The sequence below is a fragment of the Anomalospiza imberbis genome, chromosome 1, assembly GCF_031753505.1.
Source record: "Anomalospiza imberbis isolate Cuckoo-Finch-1a 21T00152 chromosome 1, ASM3175350v1, whole genome shotgun sequence".
Classification (NCBI taxonomy): Eukaryota; Metazoa; Chordata; class Aves; order Passeriformes; family Viduidae; genus Anomalospiza; species Anomalospiza imberbis.
This window is the reverse complement of record NC_089681.1, coordinates 14676517-14700578: the sequence shown is the minus strand read 5'-3', so window position 1 is coordinate 14700578 and position 24062 is coordinate 14676517. Positions and strand designations below refer to the sequence as shown.

Below are 24062 nucleotides of genomic sequence, written 5' to 3'. Positions count from 1 at the left end.
TTTTTTTCTTTGATACATTGAGAATGTGTCCTAATTGGAGACCAGAGACAAATGTCATTCCTGAGGGGTTGGTATTGGGACCTGTTTGACATCTTTGTCAGTGGCATTGACAGTGGGATCCAGGGCACCCTCAGCAAGTTTGCCATAGACACCAAGCTGTGCAGTGCTGTTGACACCCTGAAGGGAAGGGATGCCATCTAGAGAGGCCTGGTCAGGGTGGAAAGGTGGGCCTGAGCAATCATGATATTCAGCGAGGCCAAATGCAAGGTCCTGTGGCTGGGTCAGAGCAATCCCAAGCACAAATACAGGCTGGGCAGAGAATGGATTGAAAGCAACCCTGGGGAGAAAGACTTGGGAAAGTTGCTGGTTGAAAAGAAGCTCAACATGAGCTAACAACGTGTGCTTGTGGCCCAGAAAGCCAAATGTGTCCTGGGCTGCATCAAAAGGAACATGACCAGCAGGACAAAGAAGGTGATTCCCTGCTACTTCGCCCTCATGAGGCCCCACCTGGAATGGTGCGTCCAGCTCTGTGGACCTTAAAACAATAAGGATATGGACCTGTTGGAACAAGTCCAGAGGAGGGTCATAAAGATGATCAGAGGGCTGGAGCACCTCTCCTATGAACAAAGGCTGAGAGTTGGGGTTGTTCAGCCTGGAGAGAAGAAGGGTCTTACCTAACCTTATAGCAACCTTGCAATGGCTAAAGGGGCCTTCAAAAAGCTGGAGAAAAACTTTTGACTTTTAATAGGGGCATGCAGTGATAAAGCAAGGGGCAATGGCTTTAAACTGAAAGACTGTCAGTTTAGATTAGGTATAAGGAAGGAATTTTTTACTTTGAGGGTGGTGAGGCACTGTAACAGGTTTCTTGGAGAAACTGTGGATGCCTCATCCCTGGAAGTCTTCAAGACCAGGCCTGGATGGGGCTTTGAGCAACTTGGTCTAGTGGAAAGTGTGCCTGCTTGTGGCAGGGGTGGCAGGGGGGTTGGAACTAGCCAATCTTTATGGTCCCTTCCAACTCAAACTATCCTGGGATTTTATGAATTTATGATTCTAACAGCGGTTGTGTGTTCCCACTAAGCTTTGCTTTTGAGGCAGCAAATAGCTCAAAAAGGTAAAGGTCACCCTGTTGTCATGACAAAAGCTTGGTCCATTTGTTTAATTCACAAGGTGCCATATTTGAGCTGTTGACTTTGCTGCATCTTGCGCCTCTGCAGTCATGTCGGTGATGTCCTCTCTCACCATATGCCTGCTAACCCTGTACATAGACACATGGAGACATCCACCTGTTGACTCCAGACATCACTTTTAAGAAAGGGGGTTTTTACCAAAGTCCATGAAAGTCTGACTTGTTGGTGAGAGCTTTGACTGTCCTCTAGGCTGACTTTAGCCACTAAAGCTTTGCACTTTTCTAGAAGCATTTCTGCAGATGTGAAGCCAAGATGGTAGCTCAATTTCTGACCATTTTCCTGCTTCCCCCAGTCCCTCTGTTTGAGCTGCTCCCTGTGGCACCAGGCAGTGCTAGTAAGGTGGAAGGAATGTTTCCCTGTGTCTGCAAGAGCTGCTTACCACTTGCACCAGCAGCAGAGCTGCACTAGCATCACGTCAGCAACCATACAGAGACCATTTCAACACCATCTGTGATCTACAGAGATGTCTTACTACACCCAGGCATTCCTGCCTGGTGCTGGGAAAACACCCAGCTTTGAGAGGCTTTTCTTTCTCCATGGCTCACAGAGGGTCTCTGGCAGGTAGCTTGCTGAGTGGGGCGTTCCCAGTTCCGTACTACATGGTGTGGGGCACCCCATCCTGCCTCAGGGTGCATCAGCACTTCCCTTTGCTTACTGGGAGTCTTTTCAGTTTGTCAGGTTTTCAACTCAAGGTTAAGTAAAATGAACAAACCTCTTCCCTGGCCAGCAGGACAGCTCTGAAAAAGGTAGAAATATGTATCTCCAAGTGCATGGCTCTGAAAGATGATTTGTTTGCTTCTGGGGCTGAGGCCACATTTGTTCATTTGTTTCATTTTGTGCTCATCATTATCCCAATGTCCCTCTGGGGGGAGGAGGAAGGGTTGGAAACAACCTGTCTCAGTGGTAAGGAACAAAACGTTCATTCAATGAATCTTGTTGATTGCAATCTACTGGATAACTTCTGCACATTTTATTTTTAATTAACTACCATGCATTTTCTTGGGATTAGTGACTTGTCAGCATTTTTGGAGCTGGTACTAGGAGTTTTAAATAATAACAGCATTTATCTTCTTCATGGACACATTGTGATTAGGCTGATTAAAATAAGTGAGGAGTTACAATAAGTTTTTTTGAGTCCGGAAGTGAAAAGCAGGAGAAGTTTGGGGTATTTTTGTAAATATAATTTCAATTTACAATGGTATTCCTTGTATTAGTAGACATAAAAGGTCCTAGTATCTTTCTCATAAGTAAATATTATGAAATAAGTTTTCTGTCCATCCAAGCTTTTCCCTGATGAATCCTGGCCTTAGCTGCTGACCAAATTCCTCATCTCTTCAGACACAGGCACTCTGGTGCAGAGAGGAAGAATTTAAGTTGCTATCCAGGCAGGCACACCAGTACCTAGTGAAGTTTATTCCTGTTTAAGGCCAAATGTACACTCATCCTCTCAGCAGGCTCCAAAACACTCTTAAATCTCACAGAGAGGGGCTTTACCGGGAAATAAACTAGTTTGAATTAAAAACAAGGCTCCCCTCTACACTTTGCCGAACCATAAATAATAACAGCGCTGGTTAGGAGCTGTTGTGGCAACTGCCCTTGCCCACATGAAACATGTGGCTCCTCCTGGGGCATCCCTCTGGAAGTGACAGTGCTGGCTCAGGGCACAGGTGAGGTGACAGTGTGCTCAGGCTGGAAATTGATGCTGGCATGATGTAAGTCACCTAGACTCAGCACCTCTAAAGATTTGCTGCTGCAGTTATAGTTGTGACTGATCTGTATGTAAATGAGGTTGGGTTTTTTAACACAAAACCAATTTCTACAGATTTTCTGTGCGCTAATCTCTGAGATAATGGGGACAAAATATTACCATAGATCACAGAGATGGGTACTGAGCCCCTGGGTGTGGAGGACAGCTGCATCCAAACGCTGAGCGGCACCATGTCCCCTGAGCAGTCCTTTCAGACCCAGTCCTCAGTGTAAATCAGGATTCCTTTGAAGTTGTGCTGCTTTATCTCATCTGAGACATGGGGCACTGAAGTAAAATCCTTGGGAGCTTTTGGTAGGCAAGATTTTTTTCAAGTCTTTGGTCTGCAAATAAAAAACAACACTGGAAAATGTTTTTAAACAAACAGCTGCGTTAAACCTGCCTACATTTCTAGACTGAAATGATTTCCATTAGCTTTCCCTGTAGCTGATCATTGTTTGAAAATGTGGGGGAAAGAGGGAGACTTCTCTGCAGGCATTAAAGAAGACCATGTCTCTGTGTGCCAGTGAGATTTGGTAGGTGAGGAAATAAAGCAGAATAGCTTCAAATCAAAGCTGAATGTTAACTTTTTAAAAAATATTTTCATATTTTAAAAAAATACACTGACATTTCTACATACCATGTATTTAACAGGTTTCTCCTTTAACAAGGGATGTTGATTCATGGATTTTTTTTTTTTTTTTGAGAAATTATTGCAATTAAACTGTTGACCAAAGAACTACAAAGGAAAAATACTACTTCTCAGTATTTATTTAAAAGCCTGCTAGAAAAGCAGTTTACTTGATTACCGTCTCTTTCCAACAATGAAACAAATGCAGCACTCTGTTCTTTTTTTGGTACTGTGGCAGCACCTAGAGGCTCTTGGCAGAGATGTCACTTCATTTCACTGCTGAGCACAGCAGACACACAAATAGAACTTAAAAGCCATTGTCACAAGCACCTAAATTTTAAACACTTGCATATGATGGTGTAGGACTTCTTAGGACTTCCCTGAAGAGAAAGTTTCCTGAAATTGTCATTAATCTATCTCTTTGGCAATAAATGGTTATTAAGTGCTTATTGTTATTTGATATTAATGGCTGATTCCTTTGTATCAAGGAACTGAAACAATTACAGAACTTGAATAAACAGCAGCTGGTATGTGGCTTGAAATGGTGGATAATAAATTATTTATAATGAAAACAACTAAGGGTATATATTTTCTGCCTAGCAGCAAACACAGAGAGCATACCAACTACATTGTTTTTGACTTTGAACAGAAACAGCATGATCATTTTGGTGTCAGATACAGTGCACCTGTACTGAGTTCCTCTGTTCTGTATGACTTAAACATCCTTCTTCTCTGAGAGAAGCCACAGCATTTTTAATGGCTGAGTTCACTTTATTTGTCCTTATTCCTCTTGGTAATGTCTAGAGGAAGAAACTTTGCTGCATGTTGCTCTTGAATGTGGCAGATTTGGAAAAGAAATCGCTAAGCTCTCTAAGATGAAACTCAATTTTTCTAGCTTTTAATTCAGCACTGAAGGATACAGATTTGTCAAGGTTAACCTAGCCCTGCACAGTAATTTGGATGGATTGGGATGTAAATCTTTAGGAGTTAGCAAGGATCTGAGCACAGACATAGAGGCAGTAAAATAGTCAATATGAAACAGTGCCAATATTTGTAACCTTGTCTCCTCCTGCCCTGTGCTCCTGTGATGTGATCACCAATGGAGCAGGGGAAGGACCATCAAACAGATCCCGACATTGTTAACTAACACTGAGTTCAATTTTTGATTTAAACATCAGCAGAACTAGAGCTGCATATAAGAAGTACTGAGTAGTCATGTGGTGAATGCATACTAAACAGATTTACAGCGTTTTCCCTCCAGCTGTTATTAGTAAGAAAATAAAGGCAAGATTGCCTAAATACAAAAGAGAAATTTAATCTTCCTCTAACCATAGTGATACATGGCAGGGAAAAACACAATCCATCTGTGCTTTCTCTGACAATGCTTTCCACCATTTGTTTTAGAGAAAGACATAAAGTTCTCATAATGCATCTGGATAGCTATGAAATACTCTTGCTACCGTGAGACAGAGAAGGCATTTCTTTCTGAGTTCTGTCAGCAATGCTTCTTGAAACATGAAGATTATCTCTTGTAATCATTATCCTGCCAAGGACAGCTGCAGAGTCCATGTTTAGTCAGGGACTGTATGTGCTAAAACCAGGAATATATGCACTGGGTAATGGAATTATTCCAGATTTCTCAGAAGGGGAAAGCCTTGACCCCAGATTAGCTAATTTTTTTGAGACTGCACTGTGCTTTTTATCTGTATCTCAAAATTTTGGCCATAATATAGGGTAGACACAGTGAGAATTCCCTTTTGCTCACTCCAGATTAGTTTCCTCTGGCTTTCTTGGCAGTCTGTCTCCTTTGTTTACCTTTGATATAAAAGGATAAAATGTTGTGGCCTTCTCATGCATCCATGGTGATACTCCTCTTACACTTCTCACTTTCATGTAAAGATAAACCCAGAAGCAGGCTTGGAGGTCAGCTGAGACACCCTATCTGCTCAGTGTGGTGGGACTGTGCAATGCAGCTGGCCTGCATGGCCCCACTTCATTCCCAAGAGTGGAGGTACAACTCTCAGTGAAGGGAATGTCCTGAGGGGAATACCAGTGGCATCCCATTCCTGATTGCCATTTCTAGTTCAGGGGCTGGACACATCATGGGGCCATGTCCCTGTCTCCTCTGTCTGGTTGGTTCCATCAGGGCACCCTGCAGTGAGCATCAACCGAAAGCCCCTTTAGTCTGAACTCTTCTGGTGACTTCCTGAATAGGAAGTCCTGACAGGGCAGAGAAACCCTTCCAGAAGTGTTTAAAAAGCTGTACATTTTGGGAAGAGAACTCAGAAGCAGACTTGAGAATTCTGTGGAAGAAAGAGAAAACAATTAAGAATACAGATTTGGGTTGACACTGTCATGTTTAATAGAAGTTTTTGCATCCTGAAGAATCTAAGGGCTGCTCCCTTGCAGGTTTAACCTCAATTAGTCTCTTAACCTATGCATATAATTAGTGTCCTTTAGCTAAACAATGTATATGCAAGAGACTAGATTGTTTTAATTATTATTCTAACAAAGAGCTATAACCTGAACTTGCTATTTCAAATCAGGAGAGGAAATTAAAGGTAAGTACAAAATGTCTTCACGTAATGATCAAAGAGAATCCTTTGTGATTTTCTCCTGGTGTTAATTAATACTGCTTAGTTGGTCTGGTTTGCACTGACAATTTCATTTTTCAGAACATCAGGGCTTGCAAAAGATTAAAGGCTAATTTTAAACATATTTGGATTGAACAGGCATGTACAGCTATTGCATAATTTGGAAGGCTACTTCTAAGTCACTAGGGACGTCCACCTTGGTTTACAGCATGAAAAACTATGCTGGCCATCTTGCAATGGGAGCTTCCCTTCCCACGGGTAACTTGTATGGATGACAGTCCCACAGCAATCATGGTGTAAGCATGAGGCAGGTCTGGAAAAGTTTGCTCAGGTGAGGAGGAGCACGTAGCTTTAGTGGAACCTGTAGAGCCCTGAGTAAGAGCCTTCAGCCTTTTTTCCCCCGTCCTTTCTCTTTTTGCATCTCATTTCTTAGGCACCATCACACTGGAAGAGAACCCAATCCAGACTCGCAGGATGAGAATTATTTGATACGGGCAAGAGTGGCAGAGTTGATCTTCAAAGGAGTAGCACAGAGGTCTTCAGAGTCTCTTTGTAGATAAGAAATTACACAGGGAGATAAAAGCAGAATCTAAGCAAAGTTAAAATCCTATGAGAGAGGCACTTAATCAGGTCAAGGCCTGCTTCTAAAGCCAAACATGCATATGAAAAAGGAGAGTAAGGGATCAGAGTAGTTCTGAGTGTGGGGAGCAAAGACCAGGTAGAAGATGCTGCTGTGTCTACTTTGCTTTGCTGAGAGTGAGATAATTCTGCCAGAACGAATAACATATATTTCATTTGGTGTCTTCACTCTTTTACTGTTTTCATTCAGTGAGTAGACAGATGAAATACTGCCAATGAAGGAAAACAGATTTTATGATGAATAGTCCTACCCCATGAAAAATGAGATTAGAGGAATGCCTAAACTAATTTCAGGTTATTGCATTACAATTTTCATTTTGGACTAATTCTCAGTAGCTTTATTCTGGGTTTATGGACAGAAATTTAAAGACAGTACATTTTATCATCTGTATCATTCAGTCCTTTTTTCTTTTTTTTTAACTGAAGTTTTGCAGTGTTCTCTTTAATTTCTAGGAGAATGAATTTCACCTTTTATAACATTCAGAGACAATTATGCTGTCTTTATGATGAATGATGTCACTCTGATCTTAGCAATAAAAGAGAATGTACTAATGCCAATAAATATATTAACGATATCAATCATTCTCCTGATTTTTTTTTTACTTCGTTGTTCAGAAGAAATAGCATGCAACCTTGAGCTTTTAATTGGTTAACACTTCCATAAACACCAAAATGACTCTTTAAATCTTTTTTTTTTTTTTTGTCATGAGAATGAGGAAAACATAATGAATAAATAATTGAATACCACGGCAGAGCTCAGCACTGATCTATGGGTCATTCAGGAGGTGAACTTGATCTAAAGATTTATTCAAGCTCTACAAGTTGAGCGGTTTGTGCTGGAAGTAGCTGTATAATACAATATATTTTTACATGCCCTTCCAATTACAGAAGAGTTCCTCAATGAAATGCAATATTGCAATTGAACAGTGGTATAAAAACACGGGTTGAATTCCACTGCAGTCAATGGATGTGGGTCTTCTCTGACACAACAATGAAATGAGAAGTAGAATTTAAATCCAAAGATTAAACCAGCCGTACCTCCCCAGCAGGCACCGGGGTAATTCGGGTCGGCAGCGCAGCTCCCTTGCTGCCTTCGGCAGCAGGAACGCATCCCTGGCTTCCACTCGCGTTTGTCCTGCACGTGGCATTGACGAGCAGCAAGCTCCCGAGAGCTCCGGTGTGAAGCTGCACAGCTTTCCCGAGTGGGATTTTTAATTTTCTCTCTCGCTACGTCACATTGAACTGACACGTCTGGCTTGAGCAGCGCTCTAAGCGAGCGCGGAATACGACCCGGTTCTGTTCCCAGCGCACACACAAGTTAAGCGCAGACCGAGTGAGAAAGGCCTGCTTCTCCCCTCGTTATCGGAACACTGATTTTCACAAAATGGCTGGAAAATGAGGCGGAGAGCACCTTTACAAAACAAATGACAGCGGTGGGCCCGCGGCAGGGAGAGAGCGCGGCGCTGCCAAACGCGAGCGGCTGCTGCCACCTCGTGTCGCCGAGCGGAACCGGGACGGGCCCCGGCACAGCCCGGCGCCGCGGACAGCGACGGGACGGTCCCGCACTTCATCCCTCCGCTGCTCGCTTCCCGCTCCAGACCGGGCTGTGCATGGACGGGCTCCGTTTCCCAGTCACGGGGCAGCTGCTCAGAGAGCGAGGACACGGTGGAGCGGAGCGAAAGGGTGATGGAAGGGAAAAGGGGCTTCTTCAGCCGAACCTGAAGCCGTGCAGGGAGGGCACTGCAGTCCTGTGAGGGGTGCTTTGCTTCTCTGAGCATTTTCAGTAACCCGAGCAATGCCCCAGGTGCCAAAACTCCCTAACATCATAGAGTCACAGAACGGTTTGGTGGGAAGGGACCTTAAGGATCACCTCGTTCCAGCCCCTTGCCATAGGCAAGAATGCCTTGCACCACACCAAGTTGCTCAAAGCCGCGTCCCAGCTGGCCTTGAACACTTCCAGGGATGTAGCATCAACAACGTCTCCGGACAACATGTTCAACTACCTTATCACTCATGTAGAAAATAATTTCTTCCTTATACCTAATATAAACCTACTCTCTATCTGTTTGAAGCTGTCACTCCTTGTCCTTTCACAGCACACAGGAACTTGTCAAAAGTTCCTTTCTGACTTTTTTGTAGGCCACTTCAGGCCCTAGGAAGCTTCTATAAGCTCAGACTGGAGCCTTCTCTTCTCCAGGCTGACCAACCCCAATTCCCTCAAGCTGTCTTCACCCCTCTGATCATCCTCATGGCCCTCATCTGTACTCACTCCAACAGTTCATGTCCTCTTAGGACCCCAGAACTGGATGCAGCACTCCAGGTAGGGTCTCAGGAGAGCAGAGCAGAGGACAGAATCCCCGCCATTGACCTTCTGACCATGCTGCTTTTGATGCAGCCCAGGACACGTTTGACTTTCTGGGCTGCAAGCACACATTGCTGGGTCATGTCAAGCTTCTCATCAACCAACACCCCAAGCCTTTCTCCTCAGGGCTGCTCTCAATCTGTTCTCTGCCCAGCCTGTATTTGTGCTTGGGATTCACTTGAAACCCTTCACCAGTGGTTTATGCCATTAAGCTTCTTTAGGTTGGAGGAGGGAGGCTGTGCATTTCACACAGCCACCAAGCACGCCAGCTGGCTCGTGTTTCCATGACACGTGTGCTGCTACAGCAGCAGCTGGCTGTACTCCCAGGTGTCACCTCACCCAGTGCACTCACTCAGCCAGGCAGGACATCTCCCCATCAGGCTAACAGCACCAGTACAGGTGCACAGCCCAGTCAGACAGGCAAACTGGTGCTGGCATTGGAAACACTCACCCTGCTCTCTCTCCATTCAGAGCATCACAGCCTTTCACACACATCTCTCTGCTCTGCTTACCAGTGTCACACCATTTGGTTGCTCCCATTGTAGCCCATGGTCTGTAAGCTTCTTTAGAGCAGGAACCTTGTTCCTCTGCAGTTCTTCAAAGTACTAATTGATGACAGTCTAAATTTTGAGAGCATAATTGACATATGTAATAGGACTACATAATTTAAATAGAACTGGAGAAATACTGAATTATCTTTTAGCTATAAGAGGGCCTTCATTTGTATAAAGCTATATCCTATCCTCTAAATATGGGAAAACAGTGCTAAGTAACTGAAATCCATGCTGAGATTTTTTTATGGCAGTCAATGTATCTGTGGCAAGTGGCCCATATATGATCTTTCCTTAGAGAAAATAAGAAGCAGCAATTATCTACTGGTAAAACCTAACAAAATGCTGCAAATATGCACAAAATAAGCAGTCTGCTTACCTAATAACTGGGCTCTGAAACAAGCTGACAGTTGCTATGGATAATCACCTTATAACTAACCATTGCAAGTCCTGACTGCACTTCTACAAGCATGTTGGTTTTACAGTCTGTAAAGGAGTTCCTGTCAGTTTTTACAAAAATGGTAATAAAGTTAAAAAAATACAACTTTTTTTTTCTTTCTTGGGAAAGAAAAAAATACCCATAGTATTGGAAAACAGCAGGAGATCAGTAAGAGCTACAAACAGGATACAGAATGTTCTGTGCTTCTTGGTGCAGGGAAATAAGTTGTAAGGAGACAAGAATAAGGATGGAAAGTCGTGGAAAGCAGAGAAGAAGGGTTATGGATATGGTTAACTATACGTGTATTTCCTAAAAGAAAACTACTTCTGGAAATAAAAAAAAAAAAGGAATTGGATAGGGCAGCACAAAGAATAATTGTTCAATGAATTCCCATAGCTGTGGTATTTAGGAGTGTGCAGAAAGCTTTGGGCAGAATGCATTACTCTGAGATAAAGTTTGAATTAAAAAAATAAAAAGGAAGGACACATGGCTTACAATTTTTCTTCTGAAGACTAATAAATCTCTGGATAGGTTTTTATGAAATATTTCTTGGTTTCTTATAGGAGGGTTAGTCACACATATTGATATTACAAGGTATGTGTGTGGGAGGTAAGCCTAGCTCTCAACTCACACTCTGTGCTGCAATATAAAGCACAGAGAATATAAAAATTATTCACCTGCAGCACAGATAATTTTTGTAGTCGAAGTATAGAGGTGAATTAACTGTGTGTGGGCATCCTCCCTGCATTCTGCTAATACAAGAAAATGTGACAAAGTAGAATTGACCACTGATGGGGCTTGTCTTGGCCATCAGACGTCACCTTTGTGGTATTACATGTTGCTGGTTTCCATCCCCAGATGACTGTCAGACTTGGTACAAGCCTTAGTTCTGGAGCCAAAAGCCATGGTACCTGTGAGCTTTTGTGTCAGTTATGAGCAATTAGCCAAATGGGTTATGATTTTAGGTATATATATTAGGCAGATTGGATCTCCCTTTGGAAACCTGTGAAACTCCTTCCCCCCACGTGTGATGGGGAATTTGTGTGTTTGCTTCAAAGGACTAGTCCATGAAATCCATTAAAAAAGACTAATCTGTCAAAGTACTGGCTGGGGCCCATTCAGATTGATTGGATACTCTGTACTCATTAATGTCAATCTGCAATGTGACAGTGAGTTCTCCAGACCCGTTTCCTCATTTTCCTTTCCCCTTATTTTTAGAGTATGAAGTTAATATCATGGCCTATGTTATAATGCAGCTCACTCTACTTCCTCTGGTGGTTCCTCTGGTCTCCTTGGTGGGTCTCTAATGGGCTGGACTTTGACCTCTGTCCAGAGACCTCTGGCTCTCCCCCTCAGTGAATGGAAATGTCATGGAAAAGGCTGCCTCCCACCTTTCCAGCCTCTTGGCTGCTTTGGAGTCCTACTTGTGTTCCTCTGAGGGGTCTCAGTGCACTGTTCCCAGCAGTTTCTCATCTTTCCAGCTTATCCACACCAGCACAGAGTGTTGTGATGATTAAAACCAAGCCTTTTGATTCTCAGTGAACGTCCATGGGATGATGCATCTGCATCTTCGAAGACATCAGCCTCCGTGCATATATAGTGTATATCAGATCCAATAATTTCTGTTTCATTACTCTTCTTTTTCCTGTAGTATTCTCCAGTTGCATCATTTTGCAAACATTGCAGCAGCCCTTGACTGGAAAAGTGAGTAGACCCTTGCCAGGAGTGATATTTTCTCCTATGTTGAGCTGGGATTTCACAGTGTTGCAAAGGACCTGACAGTGCTTTTCTGTTGCTGATTACATGACTCCATGTACACCTGACACTGGCCTGTGCACACTCTTGGGCCATTCATTCTTGAACAGCAGCTGATGTCCGTGTTTTAAAATCAGGCTGTAGTTCAACAAGCACAGAAAGCCAGCAGAGCTGCTAAAAGAGATTGTGTTGTCCCCTCTCATCCCTATTCAGCCCTTTCTGCCTCCACATTTTCCTGGTCTGTATCAGGAATAGTTTGGGTAGCAGGACTAGGGAAGTGATTCTTCCTCTTAGCACTGGTGTGGCTACACCTTGAGGACTGCATTCATTTCTGGGCCCCTTAATTTAGGAGGGATGTTGAGGTGCTGGAGAGTGTCCAGAGAAGAGCAACAAGGCTGGTGAAGGGTCCTATGTGGCTGAGGGAGCTGGGTTGTTTAGCTGGAGAAGGCTTAGGGGACACCTCCCTGTTCTCTACAACTCCTTGAAAGGAAGGCGTAGCCAACTGAGGGTCGGTCTCTTCTCCCAGGCAACCAGCAATAGGAACAAGAGGACATAGTCTAAAGCTGTGCCAGGAAAGGTTTAGATTGGACATTAGAAGGAATTTCTTCACAGAGAGGATAATTTGGCATCAGAATGGGTTGCCTGGAAGCTGGTAGAGTCACTGTCTCTGGAGATGTTTAAGGAAAGACTGGATGTAGCACTTAGTGCCGTGGTCTAGTTGACAAGGTGGTGAAGTTGGGCTTGGTGATCTCAAAGGTCTTTGCCAACCTAGTTGAATCTGTGATTCTGTGATTATCTCCTTCCCTGTGTTCAATTCCAGCCCCAAGCCATCCACCTGCATTCAGCTATGCCTTTTGCTGTCTGTGATGAAGAGAGTGACACAGGTAACCACAGGTGACTCTGTGGCATCCCAAAGAAACCAGCCAGTTACAGCTTTTATGATCTTTCTTCCAGCTTCCAAGTCTGTTTTTCAGGTGCTCCACTCTATGTGTGTCTTGCTGAGGCACCTGATGTCACCTCTCCCTGTGCCACGGGGACTTTTGACATCCAGAGAGGGACCTTACTTCTCTCTTTAAGGTACTTTGAAAGAGACTTAAACTGAAAAATAAGAAAAGTACAATATGAAAATGGGTTTTGATGCTGTTCCGACCAAATAATCCATGGGGCTCACTAATGAAGAGATATTTTAAAATATTTTGTTTTTTCTCTTTCTGGAGGAAGATACCTCAGTTTTCTGAGTGGAGACAAATAAAATCACCAGCTACACAGTGTGGGTAAACTACTTGAAACTCCCTTCAAGCTCTGGCACTGCAGCCTTCTGATAAGGGGCTGCATGCCGCTGAGAGTAGGGGGACAGGTGGGCCATTCTCCACATAAAATCCTTTCAATCCATCTGTAGATCCTAGGCAATGAAGAAAACTGAGGGTTTCAAGAGTTCACCCAACTTGCAGAACATTTATTCTGAAAGTTCCTCCCTAGGAGTATAACCTGAATTTTCTGCCGAGGTCACGTTGACTCTGAAGACACGGGAGCTGTGCAGCACGTTTTCAGGTTGCACAGTGGCTGCTGCCCGTCACTGTTTTTTTAATTCAGTAGGCAGTTGAAGTGCCAAGGTTCCTCATCAGCCATATATACACGACCCTTGGAAAGCAGCAGCATGATCTCTTCCACACCATTACTTTTTATTGCATTCACTGTTATCTCTCTGTGAAACAGGGAGACAAAATACCCACAGAGCTATTTTCATTCTTTGACAGAACAAGTGTGTTAAGCCTCATGTGTGACGTGAAGAACATCAGTCATTTAGAGCCAAACTGCAGTTGAAAAGGTCACAGTCACTGTGGCAGAGTAAATGAAATGTTTAATTCAAATAGAATATCAGTTACAGTTGCAGTGGTGTTTAAAGTCACTTGGGTTTTCTTTTATTTTCTTTTTAAAGCTCCTCAGAGTATGATTCAGCATCAGCTATAGGTGCCCTTGTGTTAAAGAACCCTTCCAGAATGTACTTTCTTTTTATTTTAGAGGTTCTATAAACTGAACAGCAGGTGCCATCTGCAGAGCCCTGCCTTGTCTCCATGGGTCACAGAGGAAGAGAACTTGGGGAAAGGAGAAATGTATTTGTATATTTTTGTATATATAGTAGTATCAGTCACAGACCCAATTTTGTAATTTTTTTTTCGGTGAAAACTAGGTTCCTTGGAAAATGTGAGTTCTTTAATTTTTTTTTTTAATGCAGGTTGTTTATGGGAAATAAAAAAGTTTTGGCTGGAGATCTCATCCCTGTCCTTTAGCTAGGCTCTCTGCTCAAGGCCCTGGCCAGCACAGCTGCAGACTCGCCTGGCCCCACCTGCACGTACTCTGGGGTGGACTTGAGGCTTACATGCACATGGGCACTTAAGCCTCTCACTTTCTCCATCTTTATTGTAAGGATTTCACTCTATCACAGCAAAATTCAGCAGCAGCCACTCTATGTATTCATGTGGTTGTCCACAGGAGTGGAGAATTTTGTGTTCCATTTTCCTGGGGAAACTCACCATCATAACCTTAGTTACAGCCACATCCTGCATTCAGCTCAGTGCCATGCCATCAGACTTAAGTGCTGAGGCTTCATCTTAGTTCTTAACCTAGCAAAACACATCATCCTAATATGTTAAACACCAGATAGCACCAACAGGATACACTGTCTTTTTGAAAATTTATCAATTGCATCATGACTGTCAGTCTGACAGAAGAGGCCTGGGAAGGCTCAGCAGCACTAGTGCTTTCTTGACTTGCCAGAGCTTTTATTTAAATGAGAACTGAAAAAGCATAAGAGGGTGACATTCCCTGGGACCAGGAAAAGTTCACTGCACTAGCCTTTGCTGTGGGCTTAGACACCAGCCAAGCTGCCAAATGTCTGTGGATGATGCAAAGAGTCCACAGACAAATGAAAATTATGCCAAAAGCTGGGTCACTAAGGAAAAATGCCCAATAAAATTATGCCAATTTCATATGTGAATTAGGAGATGGTGAAGAAGAAATTGATGCTGCTGTCCATGTGATGTTTAGTAGTGACTTATAAAGCATGCTAGCTCCTTTGGAGACAGTGTGGCTCTCTTGGCTGTTGCTGGCATGGACAGTGCCCAGTCTGGTTAGATCACTCACAGGTGCTCCAGCCTTTGCTCCAGCTCGCACAGCCCAACACTTTGCTGGTGGAGCTGAGCCGTGCTGGCTCACTGAGGGCTCAGGGAATGCAACCAACCTGTGACTCACCTGAGCCACAGCATCTCTGTGAGCCCGGATACACAGCCATGAGTTTCACCAAACTGCTCTGGAGCCTGGAGTTTGCTGCCTACATCTGCAATGAAGCTGCACAGCCCAGAGCCCGGTTCAAGAGAAGCAGCTATGAAGAGGGCAGAAAGAAGGGCTCTGCTTCCTGGGACTCCCTAATTTTTCTCAAATTGACTTTGCACCTTAGTATAAACCTCTGTGATTTTAACATTGGCTGGTTTTCCATGCTTCTCATTTTTGACATGCTGAGGCTGTACATTTCCTGAAAAAAAAAAAAAAAAAAAGACTGGGGAAGCAGACTTGCAGAAGGCATTTGGAGGTTCAGTGATTCACACACAAAAAACCCTCTTCTCCCAGGCATTCCTGCCAAGTTCCCCATTTTCAGCCTCTGATGCCTTTACTATTAAATTACAGACACTGAAGCAGATTCTGAGTTGGTGCTCCCAAAGACAACAGCAGTTGCTTTGCTGAATGGCAGGAGGCCTAATAGCAGCCTCAGCAATCATAGGAACAGCAAGATCTGTGTTGCCTCTTTGTGGATATCTTCTTGATTTAGGCTCCAAATTTCACTTCTGTACAGGGTTCTTTGTTTGGTGTTTCTCCTTGCTAATATACTTATAAAACCAGTTCCTTTCCTTTCTCTTCGTGCTCCACCTATTTCACAACTTCCCACTTATAACTAGATTTTGTGTGGCTTTTTTTACAGGGCGCTTGTTGGCTTGAGTATAAAAAGAGCTCTGGTGCAATTGCGAATGTTTACTGTGTGCTTTGCGTGGGACCACTCAGAGCAGAGGGTTTGGATAAAGAGAGGGCTTAGATAATGAACCCACAGTGTGGGAGTGTGTAAGGAGCTAGAAAGATCTTGCAATTAAACAGCACAAGGAAATCATCCAAACAGAGCTGGAGAGCACTTGGAGCAGGACAGGCTGGTGCGAGCTGCCTGGAGCCTCTGCAATGCAGTGAGCTGTGGCTCTGCCCCCTGAAAATCCCATCAGGGGATTTTCAGCTCACAGGAGGCCTTCTGACATCAGCCCTGATTACTGCTCACCGTGGTTCTCCCAGCCAAGATCAAACATTATTGGGGTCACATGTAATTCCATCCTCTCTATTTCTTTATTGCTTTGACAAGGCTGGAGAAAGGCTGAAAATAATTTCTTATGTGAAATGCGACCTGTTGTCTATGGACTCCTGTATTCCTGGGGAATATCTCCTGATTAGCAGCATCTTCTCAGTGCAAACATTTCTCAAAGTCCTTAAATGCTGTCCCTCATTTTCCCAAGCATCTCTGTCATTGAATATTGTTGGGACACTCATTATCCCAGCATGCTGCCCCACACCTTAATTAGGAAATCTTTTTTGTGCCAGGTTCCTGTGTATATCTGCAGCTGTATGTCAGAGAGTAGAGTCCCTAGGAATTTTATCCATAAATACAAGACAAATATAAATACACATTTGTGTCTTCTTGATGTGACAAACACGTGGAAATATTAATCATTCTTCAGTTCTTACATGAGTGAAAAATGGACTGGCTGCACATCATACCTAGAAATAGAGCTGCAAGATATGCACTGAGGGCAAGGCCATGTTATATGCTCACATGGCAAGTATATTTGAGAGAAAGTTCATCACCTGACACTCAGCCCCTTTTAGCTGCTGTCCCACAGTAACGATTCAGGTCAATTCTGAGCACCTCTGGCAGCCTCACAGCCTTCATATCATGCTCCACCCTCTGGTATTTGTTCTTATCTTCATGATTTTTTTGAAAAACACCAAATAGCAGTCCAATAAATACTGGATGCAGCATTGCTCAGAAAACTGCACACAGACCTGCCTGCAGCCAGGGTCTGCCACTTCCTGCTGGGTGATGGTGACCATGTCATATAAACATATAAACATATGTGGGTTTTATATGTTTCTGTTGTCTCAAAAGCTGTTACATTCTTAGCTAAGTGTTTTGAGGTGCAATGATATAACTGGGTAAAAAGCAATATTCAGATAAATTCACAGAATCATGGAAGGGTTTGAACTGGAAGGGACCTTCAGAGGTTATCTAGCTCCATGCAATGAGTAGGAACATCTACAACTAGATCACGTTACTCAGAGCCCAGTCCAGCCTGACCCAGAATGTTTTCAGGGATGAGGCTTCTACAGCCTCTCTGGGCAACCTGTGCCAGTGTTTTACCATCCTCATTGTAAAAAATGCCTTCCTTTTATCTAGTCTGAACCATCCCTCTTTTAGGTTGAAACCATTATCTCTTGTCCTAGCGTAACAGGCTCTGCTAAAAAGCTTGTACTCGTCTTTCTTATAAACCTCCTTTGAGTATTGAAAACTGTGAGTTGTGATTAAACTGTAGGTTGTACATTAACAAATCCAAAACTGTCTTAGCATCAAAACTAAAACCAGTGATGTGTAAAGTAGCTATGAGTAACAGCAATATAGAAAACAGAAGAAATCCATCAGTGGTGGACATGTGCAAGCAGTCTGTCCTCATGTAAATCTTTCTCAGGAAATTCTCTGACTCAGTAGAAGGCCAGAGCTCTGTCATCGTGCTTTATTGAGTAAAAAAGGCAAAAGTGCTGAACCTAGAGCTTTGAAGTCTGTGAATCTAGTCTATAGGCTTAAGGAAACCAAGTCTAGTAGACAGCATTTTTGTCTCTAAAATAATAAATCCACAGTTCTTTATGATAACAGCCTGTAAGTGATGGCATGGTTCTGTTGTACAAAATACCAGTCTTTTGTAAATCTACATAGTTTCCTTAGAGCACGAACTTTGCTGTGTACCCAGGTAAAATAAATCTTCAGGGTGACACCCAATGACATTGTTTTTCTTGCCCTGAAAACAGTTCTGGATTTGCTTGAAAGATGTTTGCACTTTCCTCAAAAACACAATAAATTTCAGAGGTTGTTTTTATCACAGATTTGTATTTACTTACCTTAATCTTCCTGATTAAATGAAAGTCAGTGGTAAATGTCTTACCTTTGGTAGATCCTTTGAGCCCATTTATCTCCTGGGACAATGATGCTTTGTTTGAGTTACACACGACCATGTAACTTCTGGATGCCAGCATCAGAGCAGAACACCACCACACTCTACACCAGGAACACTGATGGGTAAAGTACTGAAATTGAATTCCAGCAAGGAATTCGGTTTGAGGCTTGGTATATGTTGGCATTACTCAGATTTGAGGACAAGCTATAAACCCTAAAATAGGCAATAGGGATGAAAATATCTGTATACACTAGATAAGAAAATTTATCCTTTAACAGGCAGCAGCTTTCCACTAGATTATCAACCTAGCATCTGACAGAGCAGAATGAACTATCATACTAATAAAAATATGTAAAAGATATTATTGCTTTGAGACTGTTGCTTACTTTTTCAAAACCCTTTCAAATTTCTCCCCAGTTTCTCTCCAGTTATTGTTAGTAGTAGACTTGGATGAAAATCCATGGGTTTATTGTTGTTCTCTAGGAAATAGTGACTTCCCTGTAATTATTCTCAATTATAAATGAAAACTTAGAGCCAGCATGGTGAAACTTCCCATTCAGTAAAATTTCAGATAGTTTAAGTTAAAAACAGAAAAAGCTTTTCATTGTGATAATGCCATGTATTAGGAAAAAAGTTTCCTACAATGCACAATATCTAATTTATTGATTAAATTTTAAACATAAATACAAAAAGCATTTTAACACTGTCAGAACGAGGCAGCTGGATTTTTTTTCCTCTGAAAAATGCAATCAAATTGTCCTCTAAAAATTTAATACAATGCATTTACCAGTTGAAGAACTGTTTCATCAGCTGTCTCTATCTTAAAGATTCTGATCCTGCAAATCAGTGTACTAAAAACTGACAGCAGTCTATCTGGGTTAGAGTTGCAGAGTAGAGTTGCAGAGCTTTGGTCAAACTCTTTTTCTGAGCTTAATTCTTGTAGGGTCATTAATCTCTGGTACAGGATCCTGGCTGGTGGAAGCCAGTAACCAGACTGATTTCTTTGAGCCCTATAATGGTAATGCCAGATTAGAGCCACCTACTTCCTCAGCTTTAGCTCTTGGTTCAGAGAACAGGAGTGTGCTGACCCACAAGAGCCCTGTTGTTATCCCACAGCAAAAACCTTGTCATAATTTTTCACTTTTCTAAACTGCAGCAAGAAGATGGTGAAAATCAGATTTCTTTTATTACTTGTGGAAACCAGGAGTGGATGTAAATAATTTACTCAGTAAACCATTTCCTTTCTTGAAGAACTCTTGCAGTGATAATTTCTTCCCAAATCCGATATGGTTTAAATCCATTGCTTGCTTGGTTGTATCCTCTTTTCTCCCCAAAATTTTTGACAAGCCAAAGTAATTCTTACAGTGATGTTTTTCCCTTAAAATGTCACAAGCTGGTTTCACACCTAGTCATACTTTCAGACCTAACACAGATTCCTTTTTTTTTTTTATTTTTACTTTGAAGAAAGTTTGGGGGGGAAAAAATGAAAGAAAGATAAAAGAAGAAAAAAAGGTGCCTTTCCATTAATTCTCCGACATTTTCTGCTCTCCATCTTCCCTCTCTGAAGTAGGATTGATCCTCCCCTGCCTAGGATGCATAATGAGCTCAATGCTCCTGGATCTCTACTCAGCAAGTTCCTCCTGAAAAGACACGACAGGTCAGTGTCCTTGTGCTGTTAATCCATTGAACTAACAACTGAAATATGGGAGGATTTTTAGCCAATTATGAATGAGCAAGTTCTTAATGATTAAAGTTACTCAAGCATGACTTTGTATTCTTCGCCTCAACCCTGCTCCCTTTTAAATAGTGTCATCATCAGATAAAGAAAAACCCTGATATTGAAATGTTCTTTTGCTCACATACATTGACAGAAAGTTAACAAAAAATCTAATGCTAACTGACTCTCTGTTATGTAGAAATTGTATTGTTTTTAGAGCAACTTGGTACCTGATAAATGAACCTCACCTGAGATGAATCCAGGTGAAGACTGCCCTGTTATTTTCCCTCATGCTGTTATAAACAAAGAGAAAATGAAATTCCTATCCTCAGAGGTGATAAGCACAGCAAGATCAAGGGGTTTACATTGCATTTCTCACCTAAAAAATATTATTGCTGTTCACTGAACTGCTCTAGACATCTTCTTACAGCAATCAGGTCAGCCCTAAGTGGGTGGTTGTTCCTGGTGTGAAGTGACCTGAGTGATGCTCTCCTAACCCCTGAGCATGGTATACTGACCAGAAGGACACACCATCAGGGGACTACTGTTTTACTATCCTCCTTCAGGCATTTCATGGATTTTTCACTTCTCATAAAGCTTGAGCAGCTTCACAGACATTTTAGCTATCATTTAAGCTCATGGTCTTATTTCATGGTGAATTAAATTTTAGGTTTTTCCAGCAGAAGAAAAGCAGCAATCATATATGATTTCCTCACAGTTATCCCAGGCATGTAATAGCTGAAATGCATTTGAAAGAAGTCTTGGTCAATGTAAGGAGTTTTAATACACCATACCTATGTTACAGATTTAGTCTGTGGGCTCCCCAGGTAATCAAGGGAAACTGCATCCTGAGAGCAATTCAGAGTAGGAGCCTAAATTGGACTAAATTTTGGATGTCCATCCTTCTTATCCTTCCCTCCTACTGGCAGCCCAGTTTCCCAGACTAACTTTGACTTGAGATTCTTTCTGTCAATATTTACCTCTGAAGCGTAACTTACTGCAGCTTTTTCTCACCACTATCCATAAATATGGGCAGACGACAGGGCATAAGATGTAAAAAAAAATTTTTGGAGAGAGATCTGTACTACTGTGAGTAAAAACATTATGGAAAGCAACATAAGACATAAAAATCACTACAAACCAGAACCTCAGCTAAAGATACCTTCCTGTCATTGCTCAAGAGAGTGTGGGCACAAGTAGCACAGATTTTCTTTTTGCTGGTTTCTACCTCTTGAGTCTGCAAGGATTTTAATGAAATCTTCCCACATCCTAAAGGAAATCCTGATGTTTTGTTTATATTGCAGAAATAAAGTTCAACACCAAGCATAAATATTTTATGCTGGATTTTACCTGTGGCACATCGAAGTCCAGCCAAGCCAAGAAAAACAATGCAGAACTGCAGGGAAACATCTGCCATTTTCTCCTCTTTCTGATGTGTCCCATAAGCAAATCTGATAAGTAACTTCTGCAAAATGTTGTTTGAAATATGACATTTTAATGAATGCCACAGAAAGTGGTAGAAGTAATTCCTTATGCACAGATCTCTTTTGTTCTATTATGCATCGATGAGAGAATTTGCATGATCATTAGGGGATGACTGAAGTCTGGAATCTTTTTAATGAATATTACATTCCCATCTATTAATGGGAGGAATGACAGTAAATTCTTCTTCTGGCAAATTTCTGCCATCTCTAACTTTTACCTAGAGCATTACTAGGAACCAAGTCGAAGAAGGCACCTAAATAGTGCAAAGGAAGGAACTTCAGCAAAGACAGATCTAACCAGGTTTCCATGTTGCTGGTCTCTTCTCTCTACAAAACTTTGTTTTTTCTTTTCTTTATTGTCTTTCTTTCTCTTTTTTTTAAGTTAGCAAATTGACCTATGCTCCATAAAGTTCATCTGACCTGTCCTTATGCTCTTTTTGTGTGAAGTTTTGAAATATCATCAGACATACAGACTTCTTTTATTATATTTACTGAATAATATTTGACAGAAAAGTTGGCATCTCTAACTAGATGTAAAAAAAAAATAGATTCTGCAGTTTTCCATTATTTACAGTTTAATTCAAGGAAAATCAGACTACTTGCCTAGTTTTCAAGAGTATGGATTTATATTCAACCAGAATTTCATGTATATGAATGAAACTAAGTGAATATATATTTTAAAGAGATAACAAGTCTTGATTAAGAGGGGTCTGAGCAACAAATACTTAATCACGTGCTTATTCGGCTAGCATGTACTAGCTAGAACTGTTTAAAAAATGTTTCCCTCCCTTTTAATTACTTTGAATCCTGAAATCAGTGTAATTGATTCTCAGAATGCTTCTGAAAACAACTCCAAACACAGGAGGTGTGATTTTCTCAAACTCACCATAATCAAATCTGATTAATTTCCCTGCTTCATTACACTTGTCTCTCCCTTCCTTTTTGAGAAGCCATATACATCATGAGACCTTTTTGCAACAGGCCATAATGAGAAATGTAATCTTAATGCCAGCAGGGCAACATGCCAGTAAAAGTTGAACCCCAAAGCATGGAACAGCAAATTTGTACTGAAAATAAATAGAAAACATCCACATTTCCACAGAGAAAACTTTTGGTTGCAAAGTCATTTATCTGGAAAACAAATGGAATTGCTCTATTTTCAATTATTTTAGCTGGCAGTTTAATTAATTCTTCAATTTATTTTCAAACTTCAGCCTCCAGCCATTTGATAGTATTGTTAAGGAATGACCTGCTATTTCTTTTAAAATCATGCTGTTATCTGATATCCTTCTCTTATAGACACTTTTAGCCACTCTTCAATGGTTTTCTCTTCTTTGGCTTTCAAAAGCTAAGTAAGTTCACCTCCTTTCGTTTTCTCTCTTCAGGTCACAAATCTTCCCTACAGTTTCCCTCAATTCTTTTTAACTTTCAGATTTCCTTATGGATTGTTTTCTATGAAAGTTTTAAAAAATTTGTCTTCCCTTTTCAAGCACACTCCTAACACTCTTTCTTCTAATGTCATTGTGCAGGTTCAAGAAGACAGGAATACATCTGACTACTTACTTAAAATGTCTCACCACCCCCTCATGCACCAGAAGTAACTCTCCTCCTAAGGTCTGATATCAAAACTGCACCAAGCCTGTCTGTTCCTTGGGCCTCTGAAAATATCTGAAGTTTCAAATCCTTGTTATTGAAAGGATCAGATCTAAGCAGGACCATGAAGCAGGTTCAACAGGTCCCCATCAATAGGTACGGTGGAAGGTGGACAGTGCTCCTCAGACAACAAAAGAGCTCTGCAGTGTGGGTGCGTGGAGCTCACGTCAGTCATGCCATGGCCGAGAGACCTGCGAAGATCGTCTGAAAATGTGCTGCACACTCCCACACAACATGTTTCTCATCTGTTTGGCTACTTTCCATCTTCTTGAGATGTGAGAGAAGGCAGTCAGCTTTTTGTGACCTTGTTTTTCCTGTTTCATGGAGCAACCATGACTCCTACTGGAGATTTTCTACTCACCAAACCCAGAGTGCTTTCAACACACGTTGCATGAATGCACATATTGGCTCACCATACATTAAGGAGAAACTTGCTTGTGTTTCCTTCATACACAGAGAGAGATGACTGCTCAGATACTGTTTTCGATGCTCCTACCACAAAACCTTCTGGGAAGAAAAGGTACCTTTCCTTCAGCTGTTTTTCATGCTCTTGGTGGGGGAGAACTGGTCACCTTGACCTCCTCGTTCGGGCCAAGGTTACTCTTGGGAAACAAATGAAGCAGTGGGTTAATTAAAGGAAGTAGTTTCTGTTTTCTTCATTCTTTTTCTGGTGAAGAAAGCTGAAGACACAATTTTGATATCTGGAGGCAAGACAACTTCAACAAGCCACGCCAGTGGAGAGCTGGTTGACTGCAACTTCTCAGCTCTCAGGTAGAGAAAAGATCCTGAGTGAAGTCTGTATCCACAGCCAGGCTGAAACGTGGGTTGGCTGTCTTTGGAGACTTACCAATATTTAAAACAGAGCTCAGGTGAGGAAATCAGGGTAAAATGAGAAGATACTTAAAACAGTAAGAAAGGTTTGACAATTGAACAGATCCAGTGCATTTCCTTGTCCATCTGAGCCATGACCCAGTAGAGGTTCAGTACGGAATTGTACCACCAAAATGTTTATTAATCAGAGTAATTGTCTATCTTGCCCCTTCTAG

General features: G+C 42.0%; 1 long non-coding RNA gene across 2 annotated transcripts; it reads left to right on the top strand.

The window, feature by feature from the left end:
- The first annotated feature begins 10615 nt into the window (after nt 1-10615).
- LOC137469626 (uncharacterized) lies at nt 10616-23860 on the top strand. Of its 2 annotated transcripts, none has more exons than XR_010996621.1 (3): nt 10616-10741; nt 19733-19819; nt 21184-21952. It is a non-coding gene; the product is annotated as an uncharacterized lncRNA (long non-coding RNA). The 2 variants fall into 2 exon arrangements; XR_010996620.1 differs by lacking the exon at nt 10616-10741 and adding an exon at nt 22893-23860 and having other exon boundaries at nt 19644-19819; nt 21184-21337.
- Nucleotides 23861-24062: the final 202 nt, after the last annotated feature.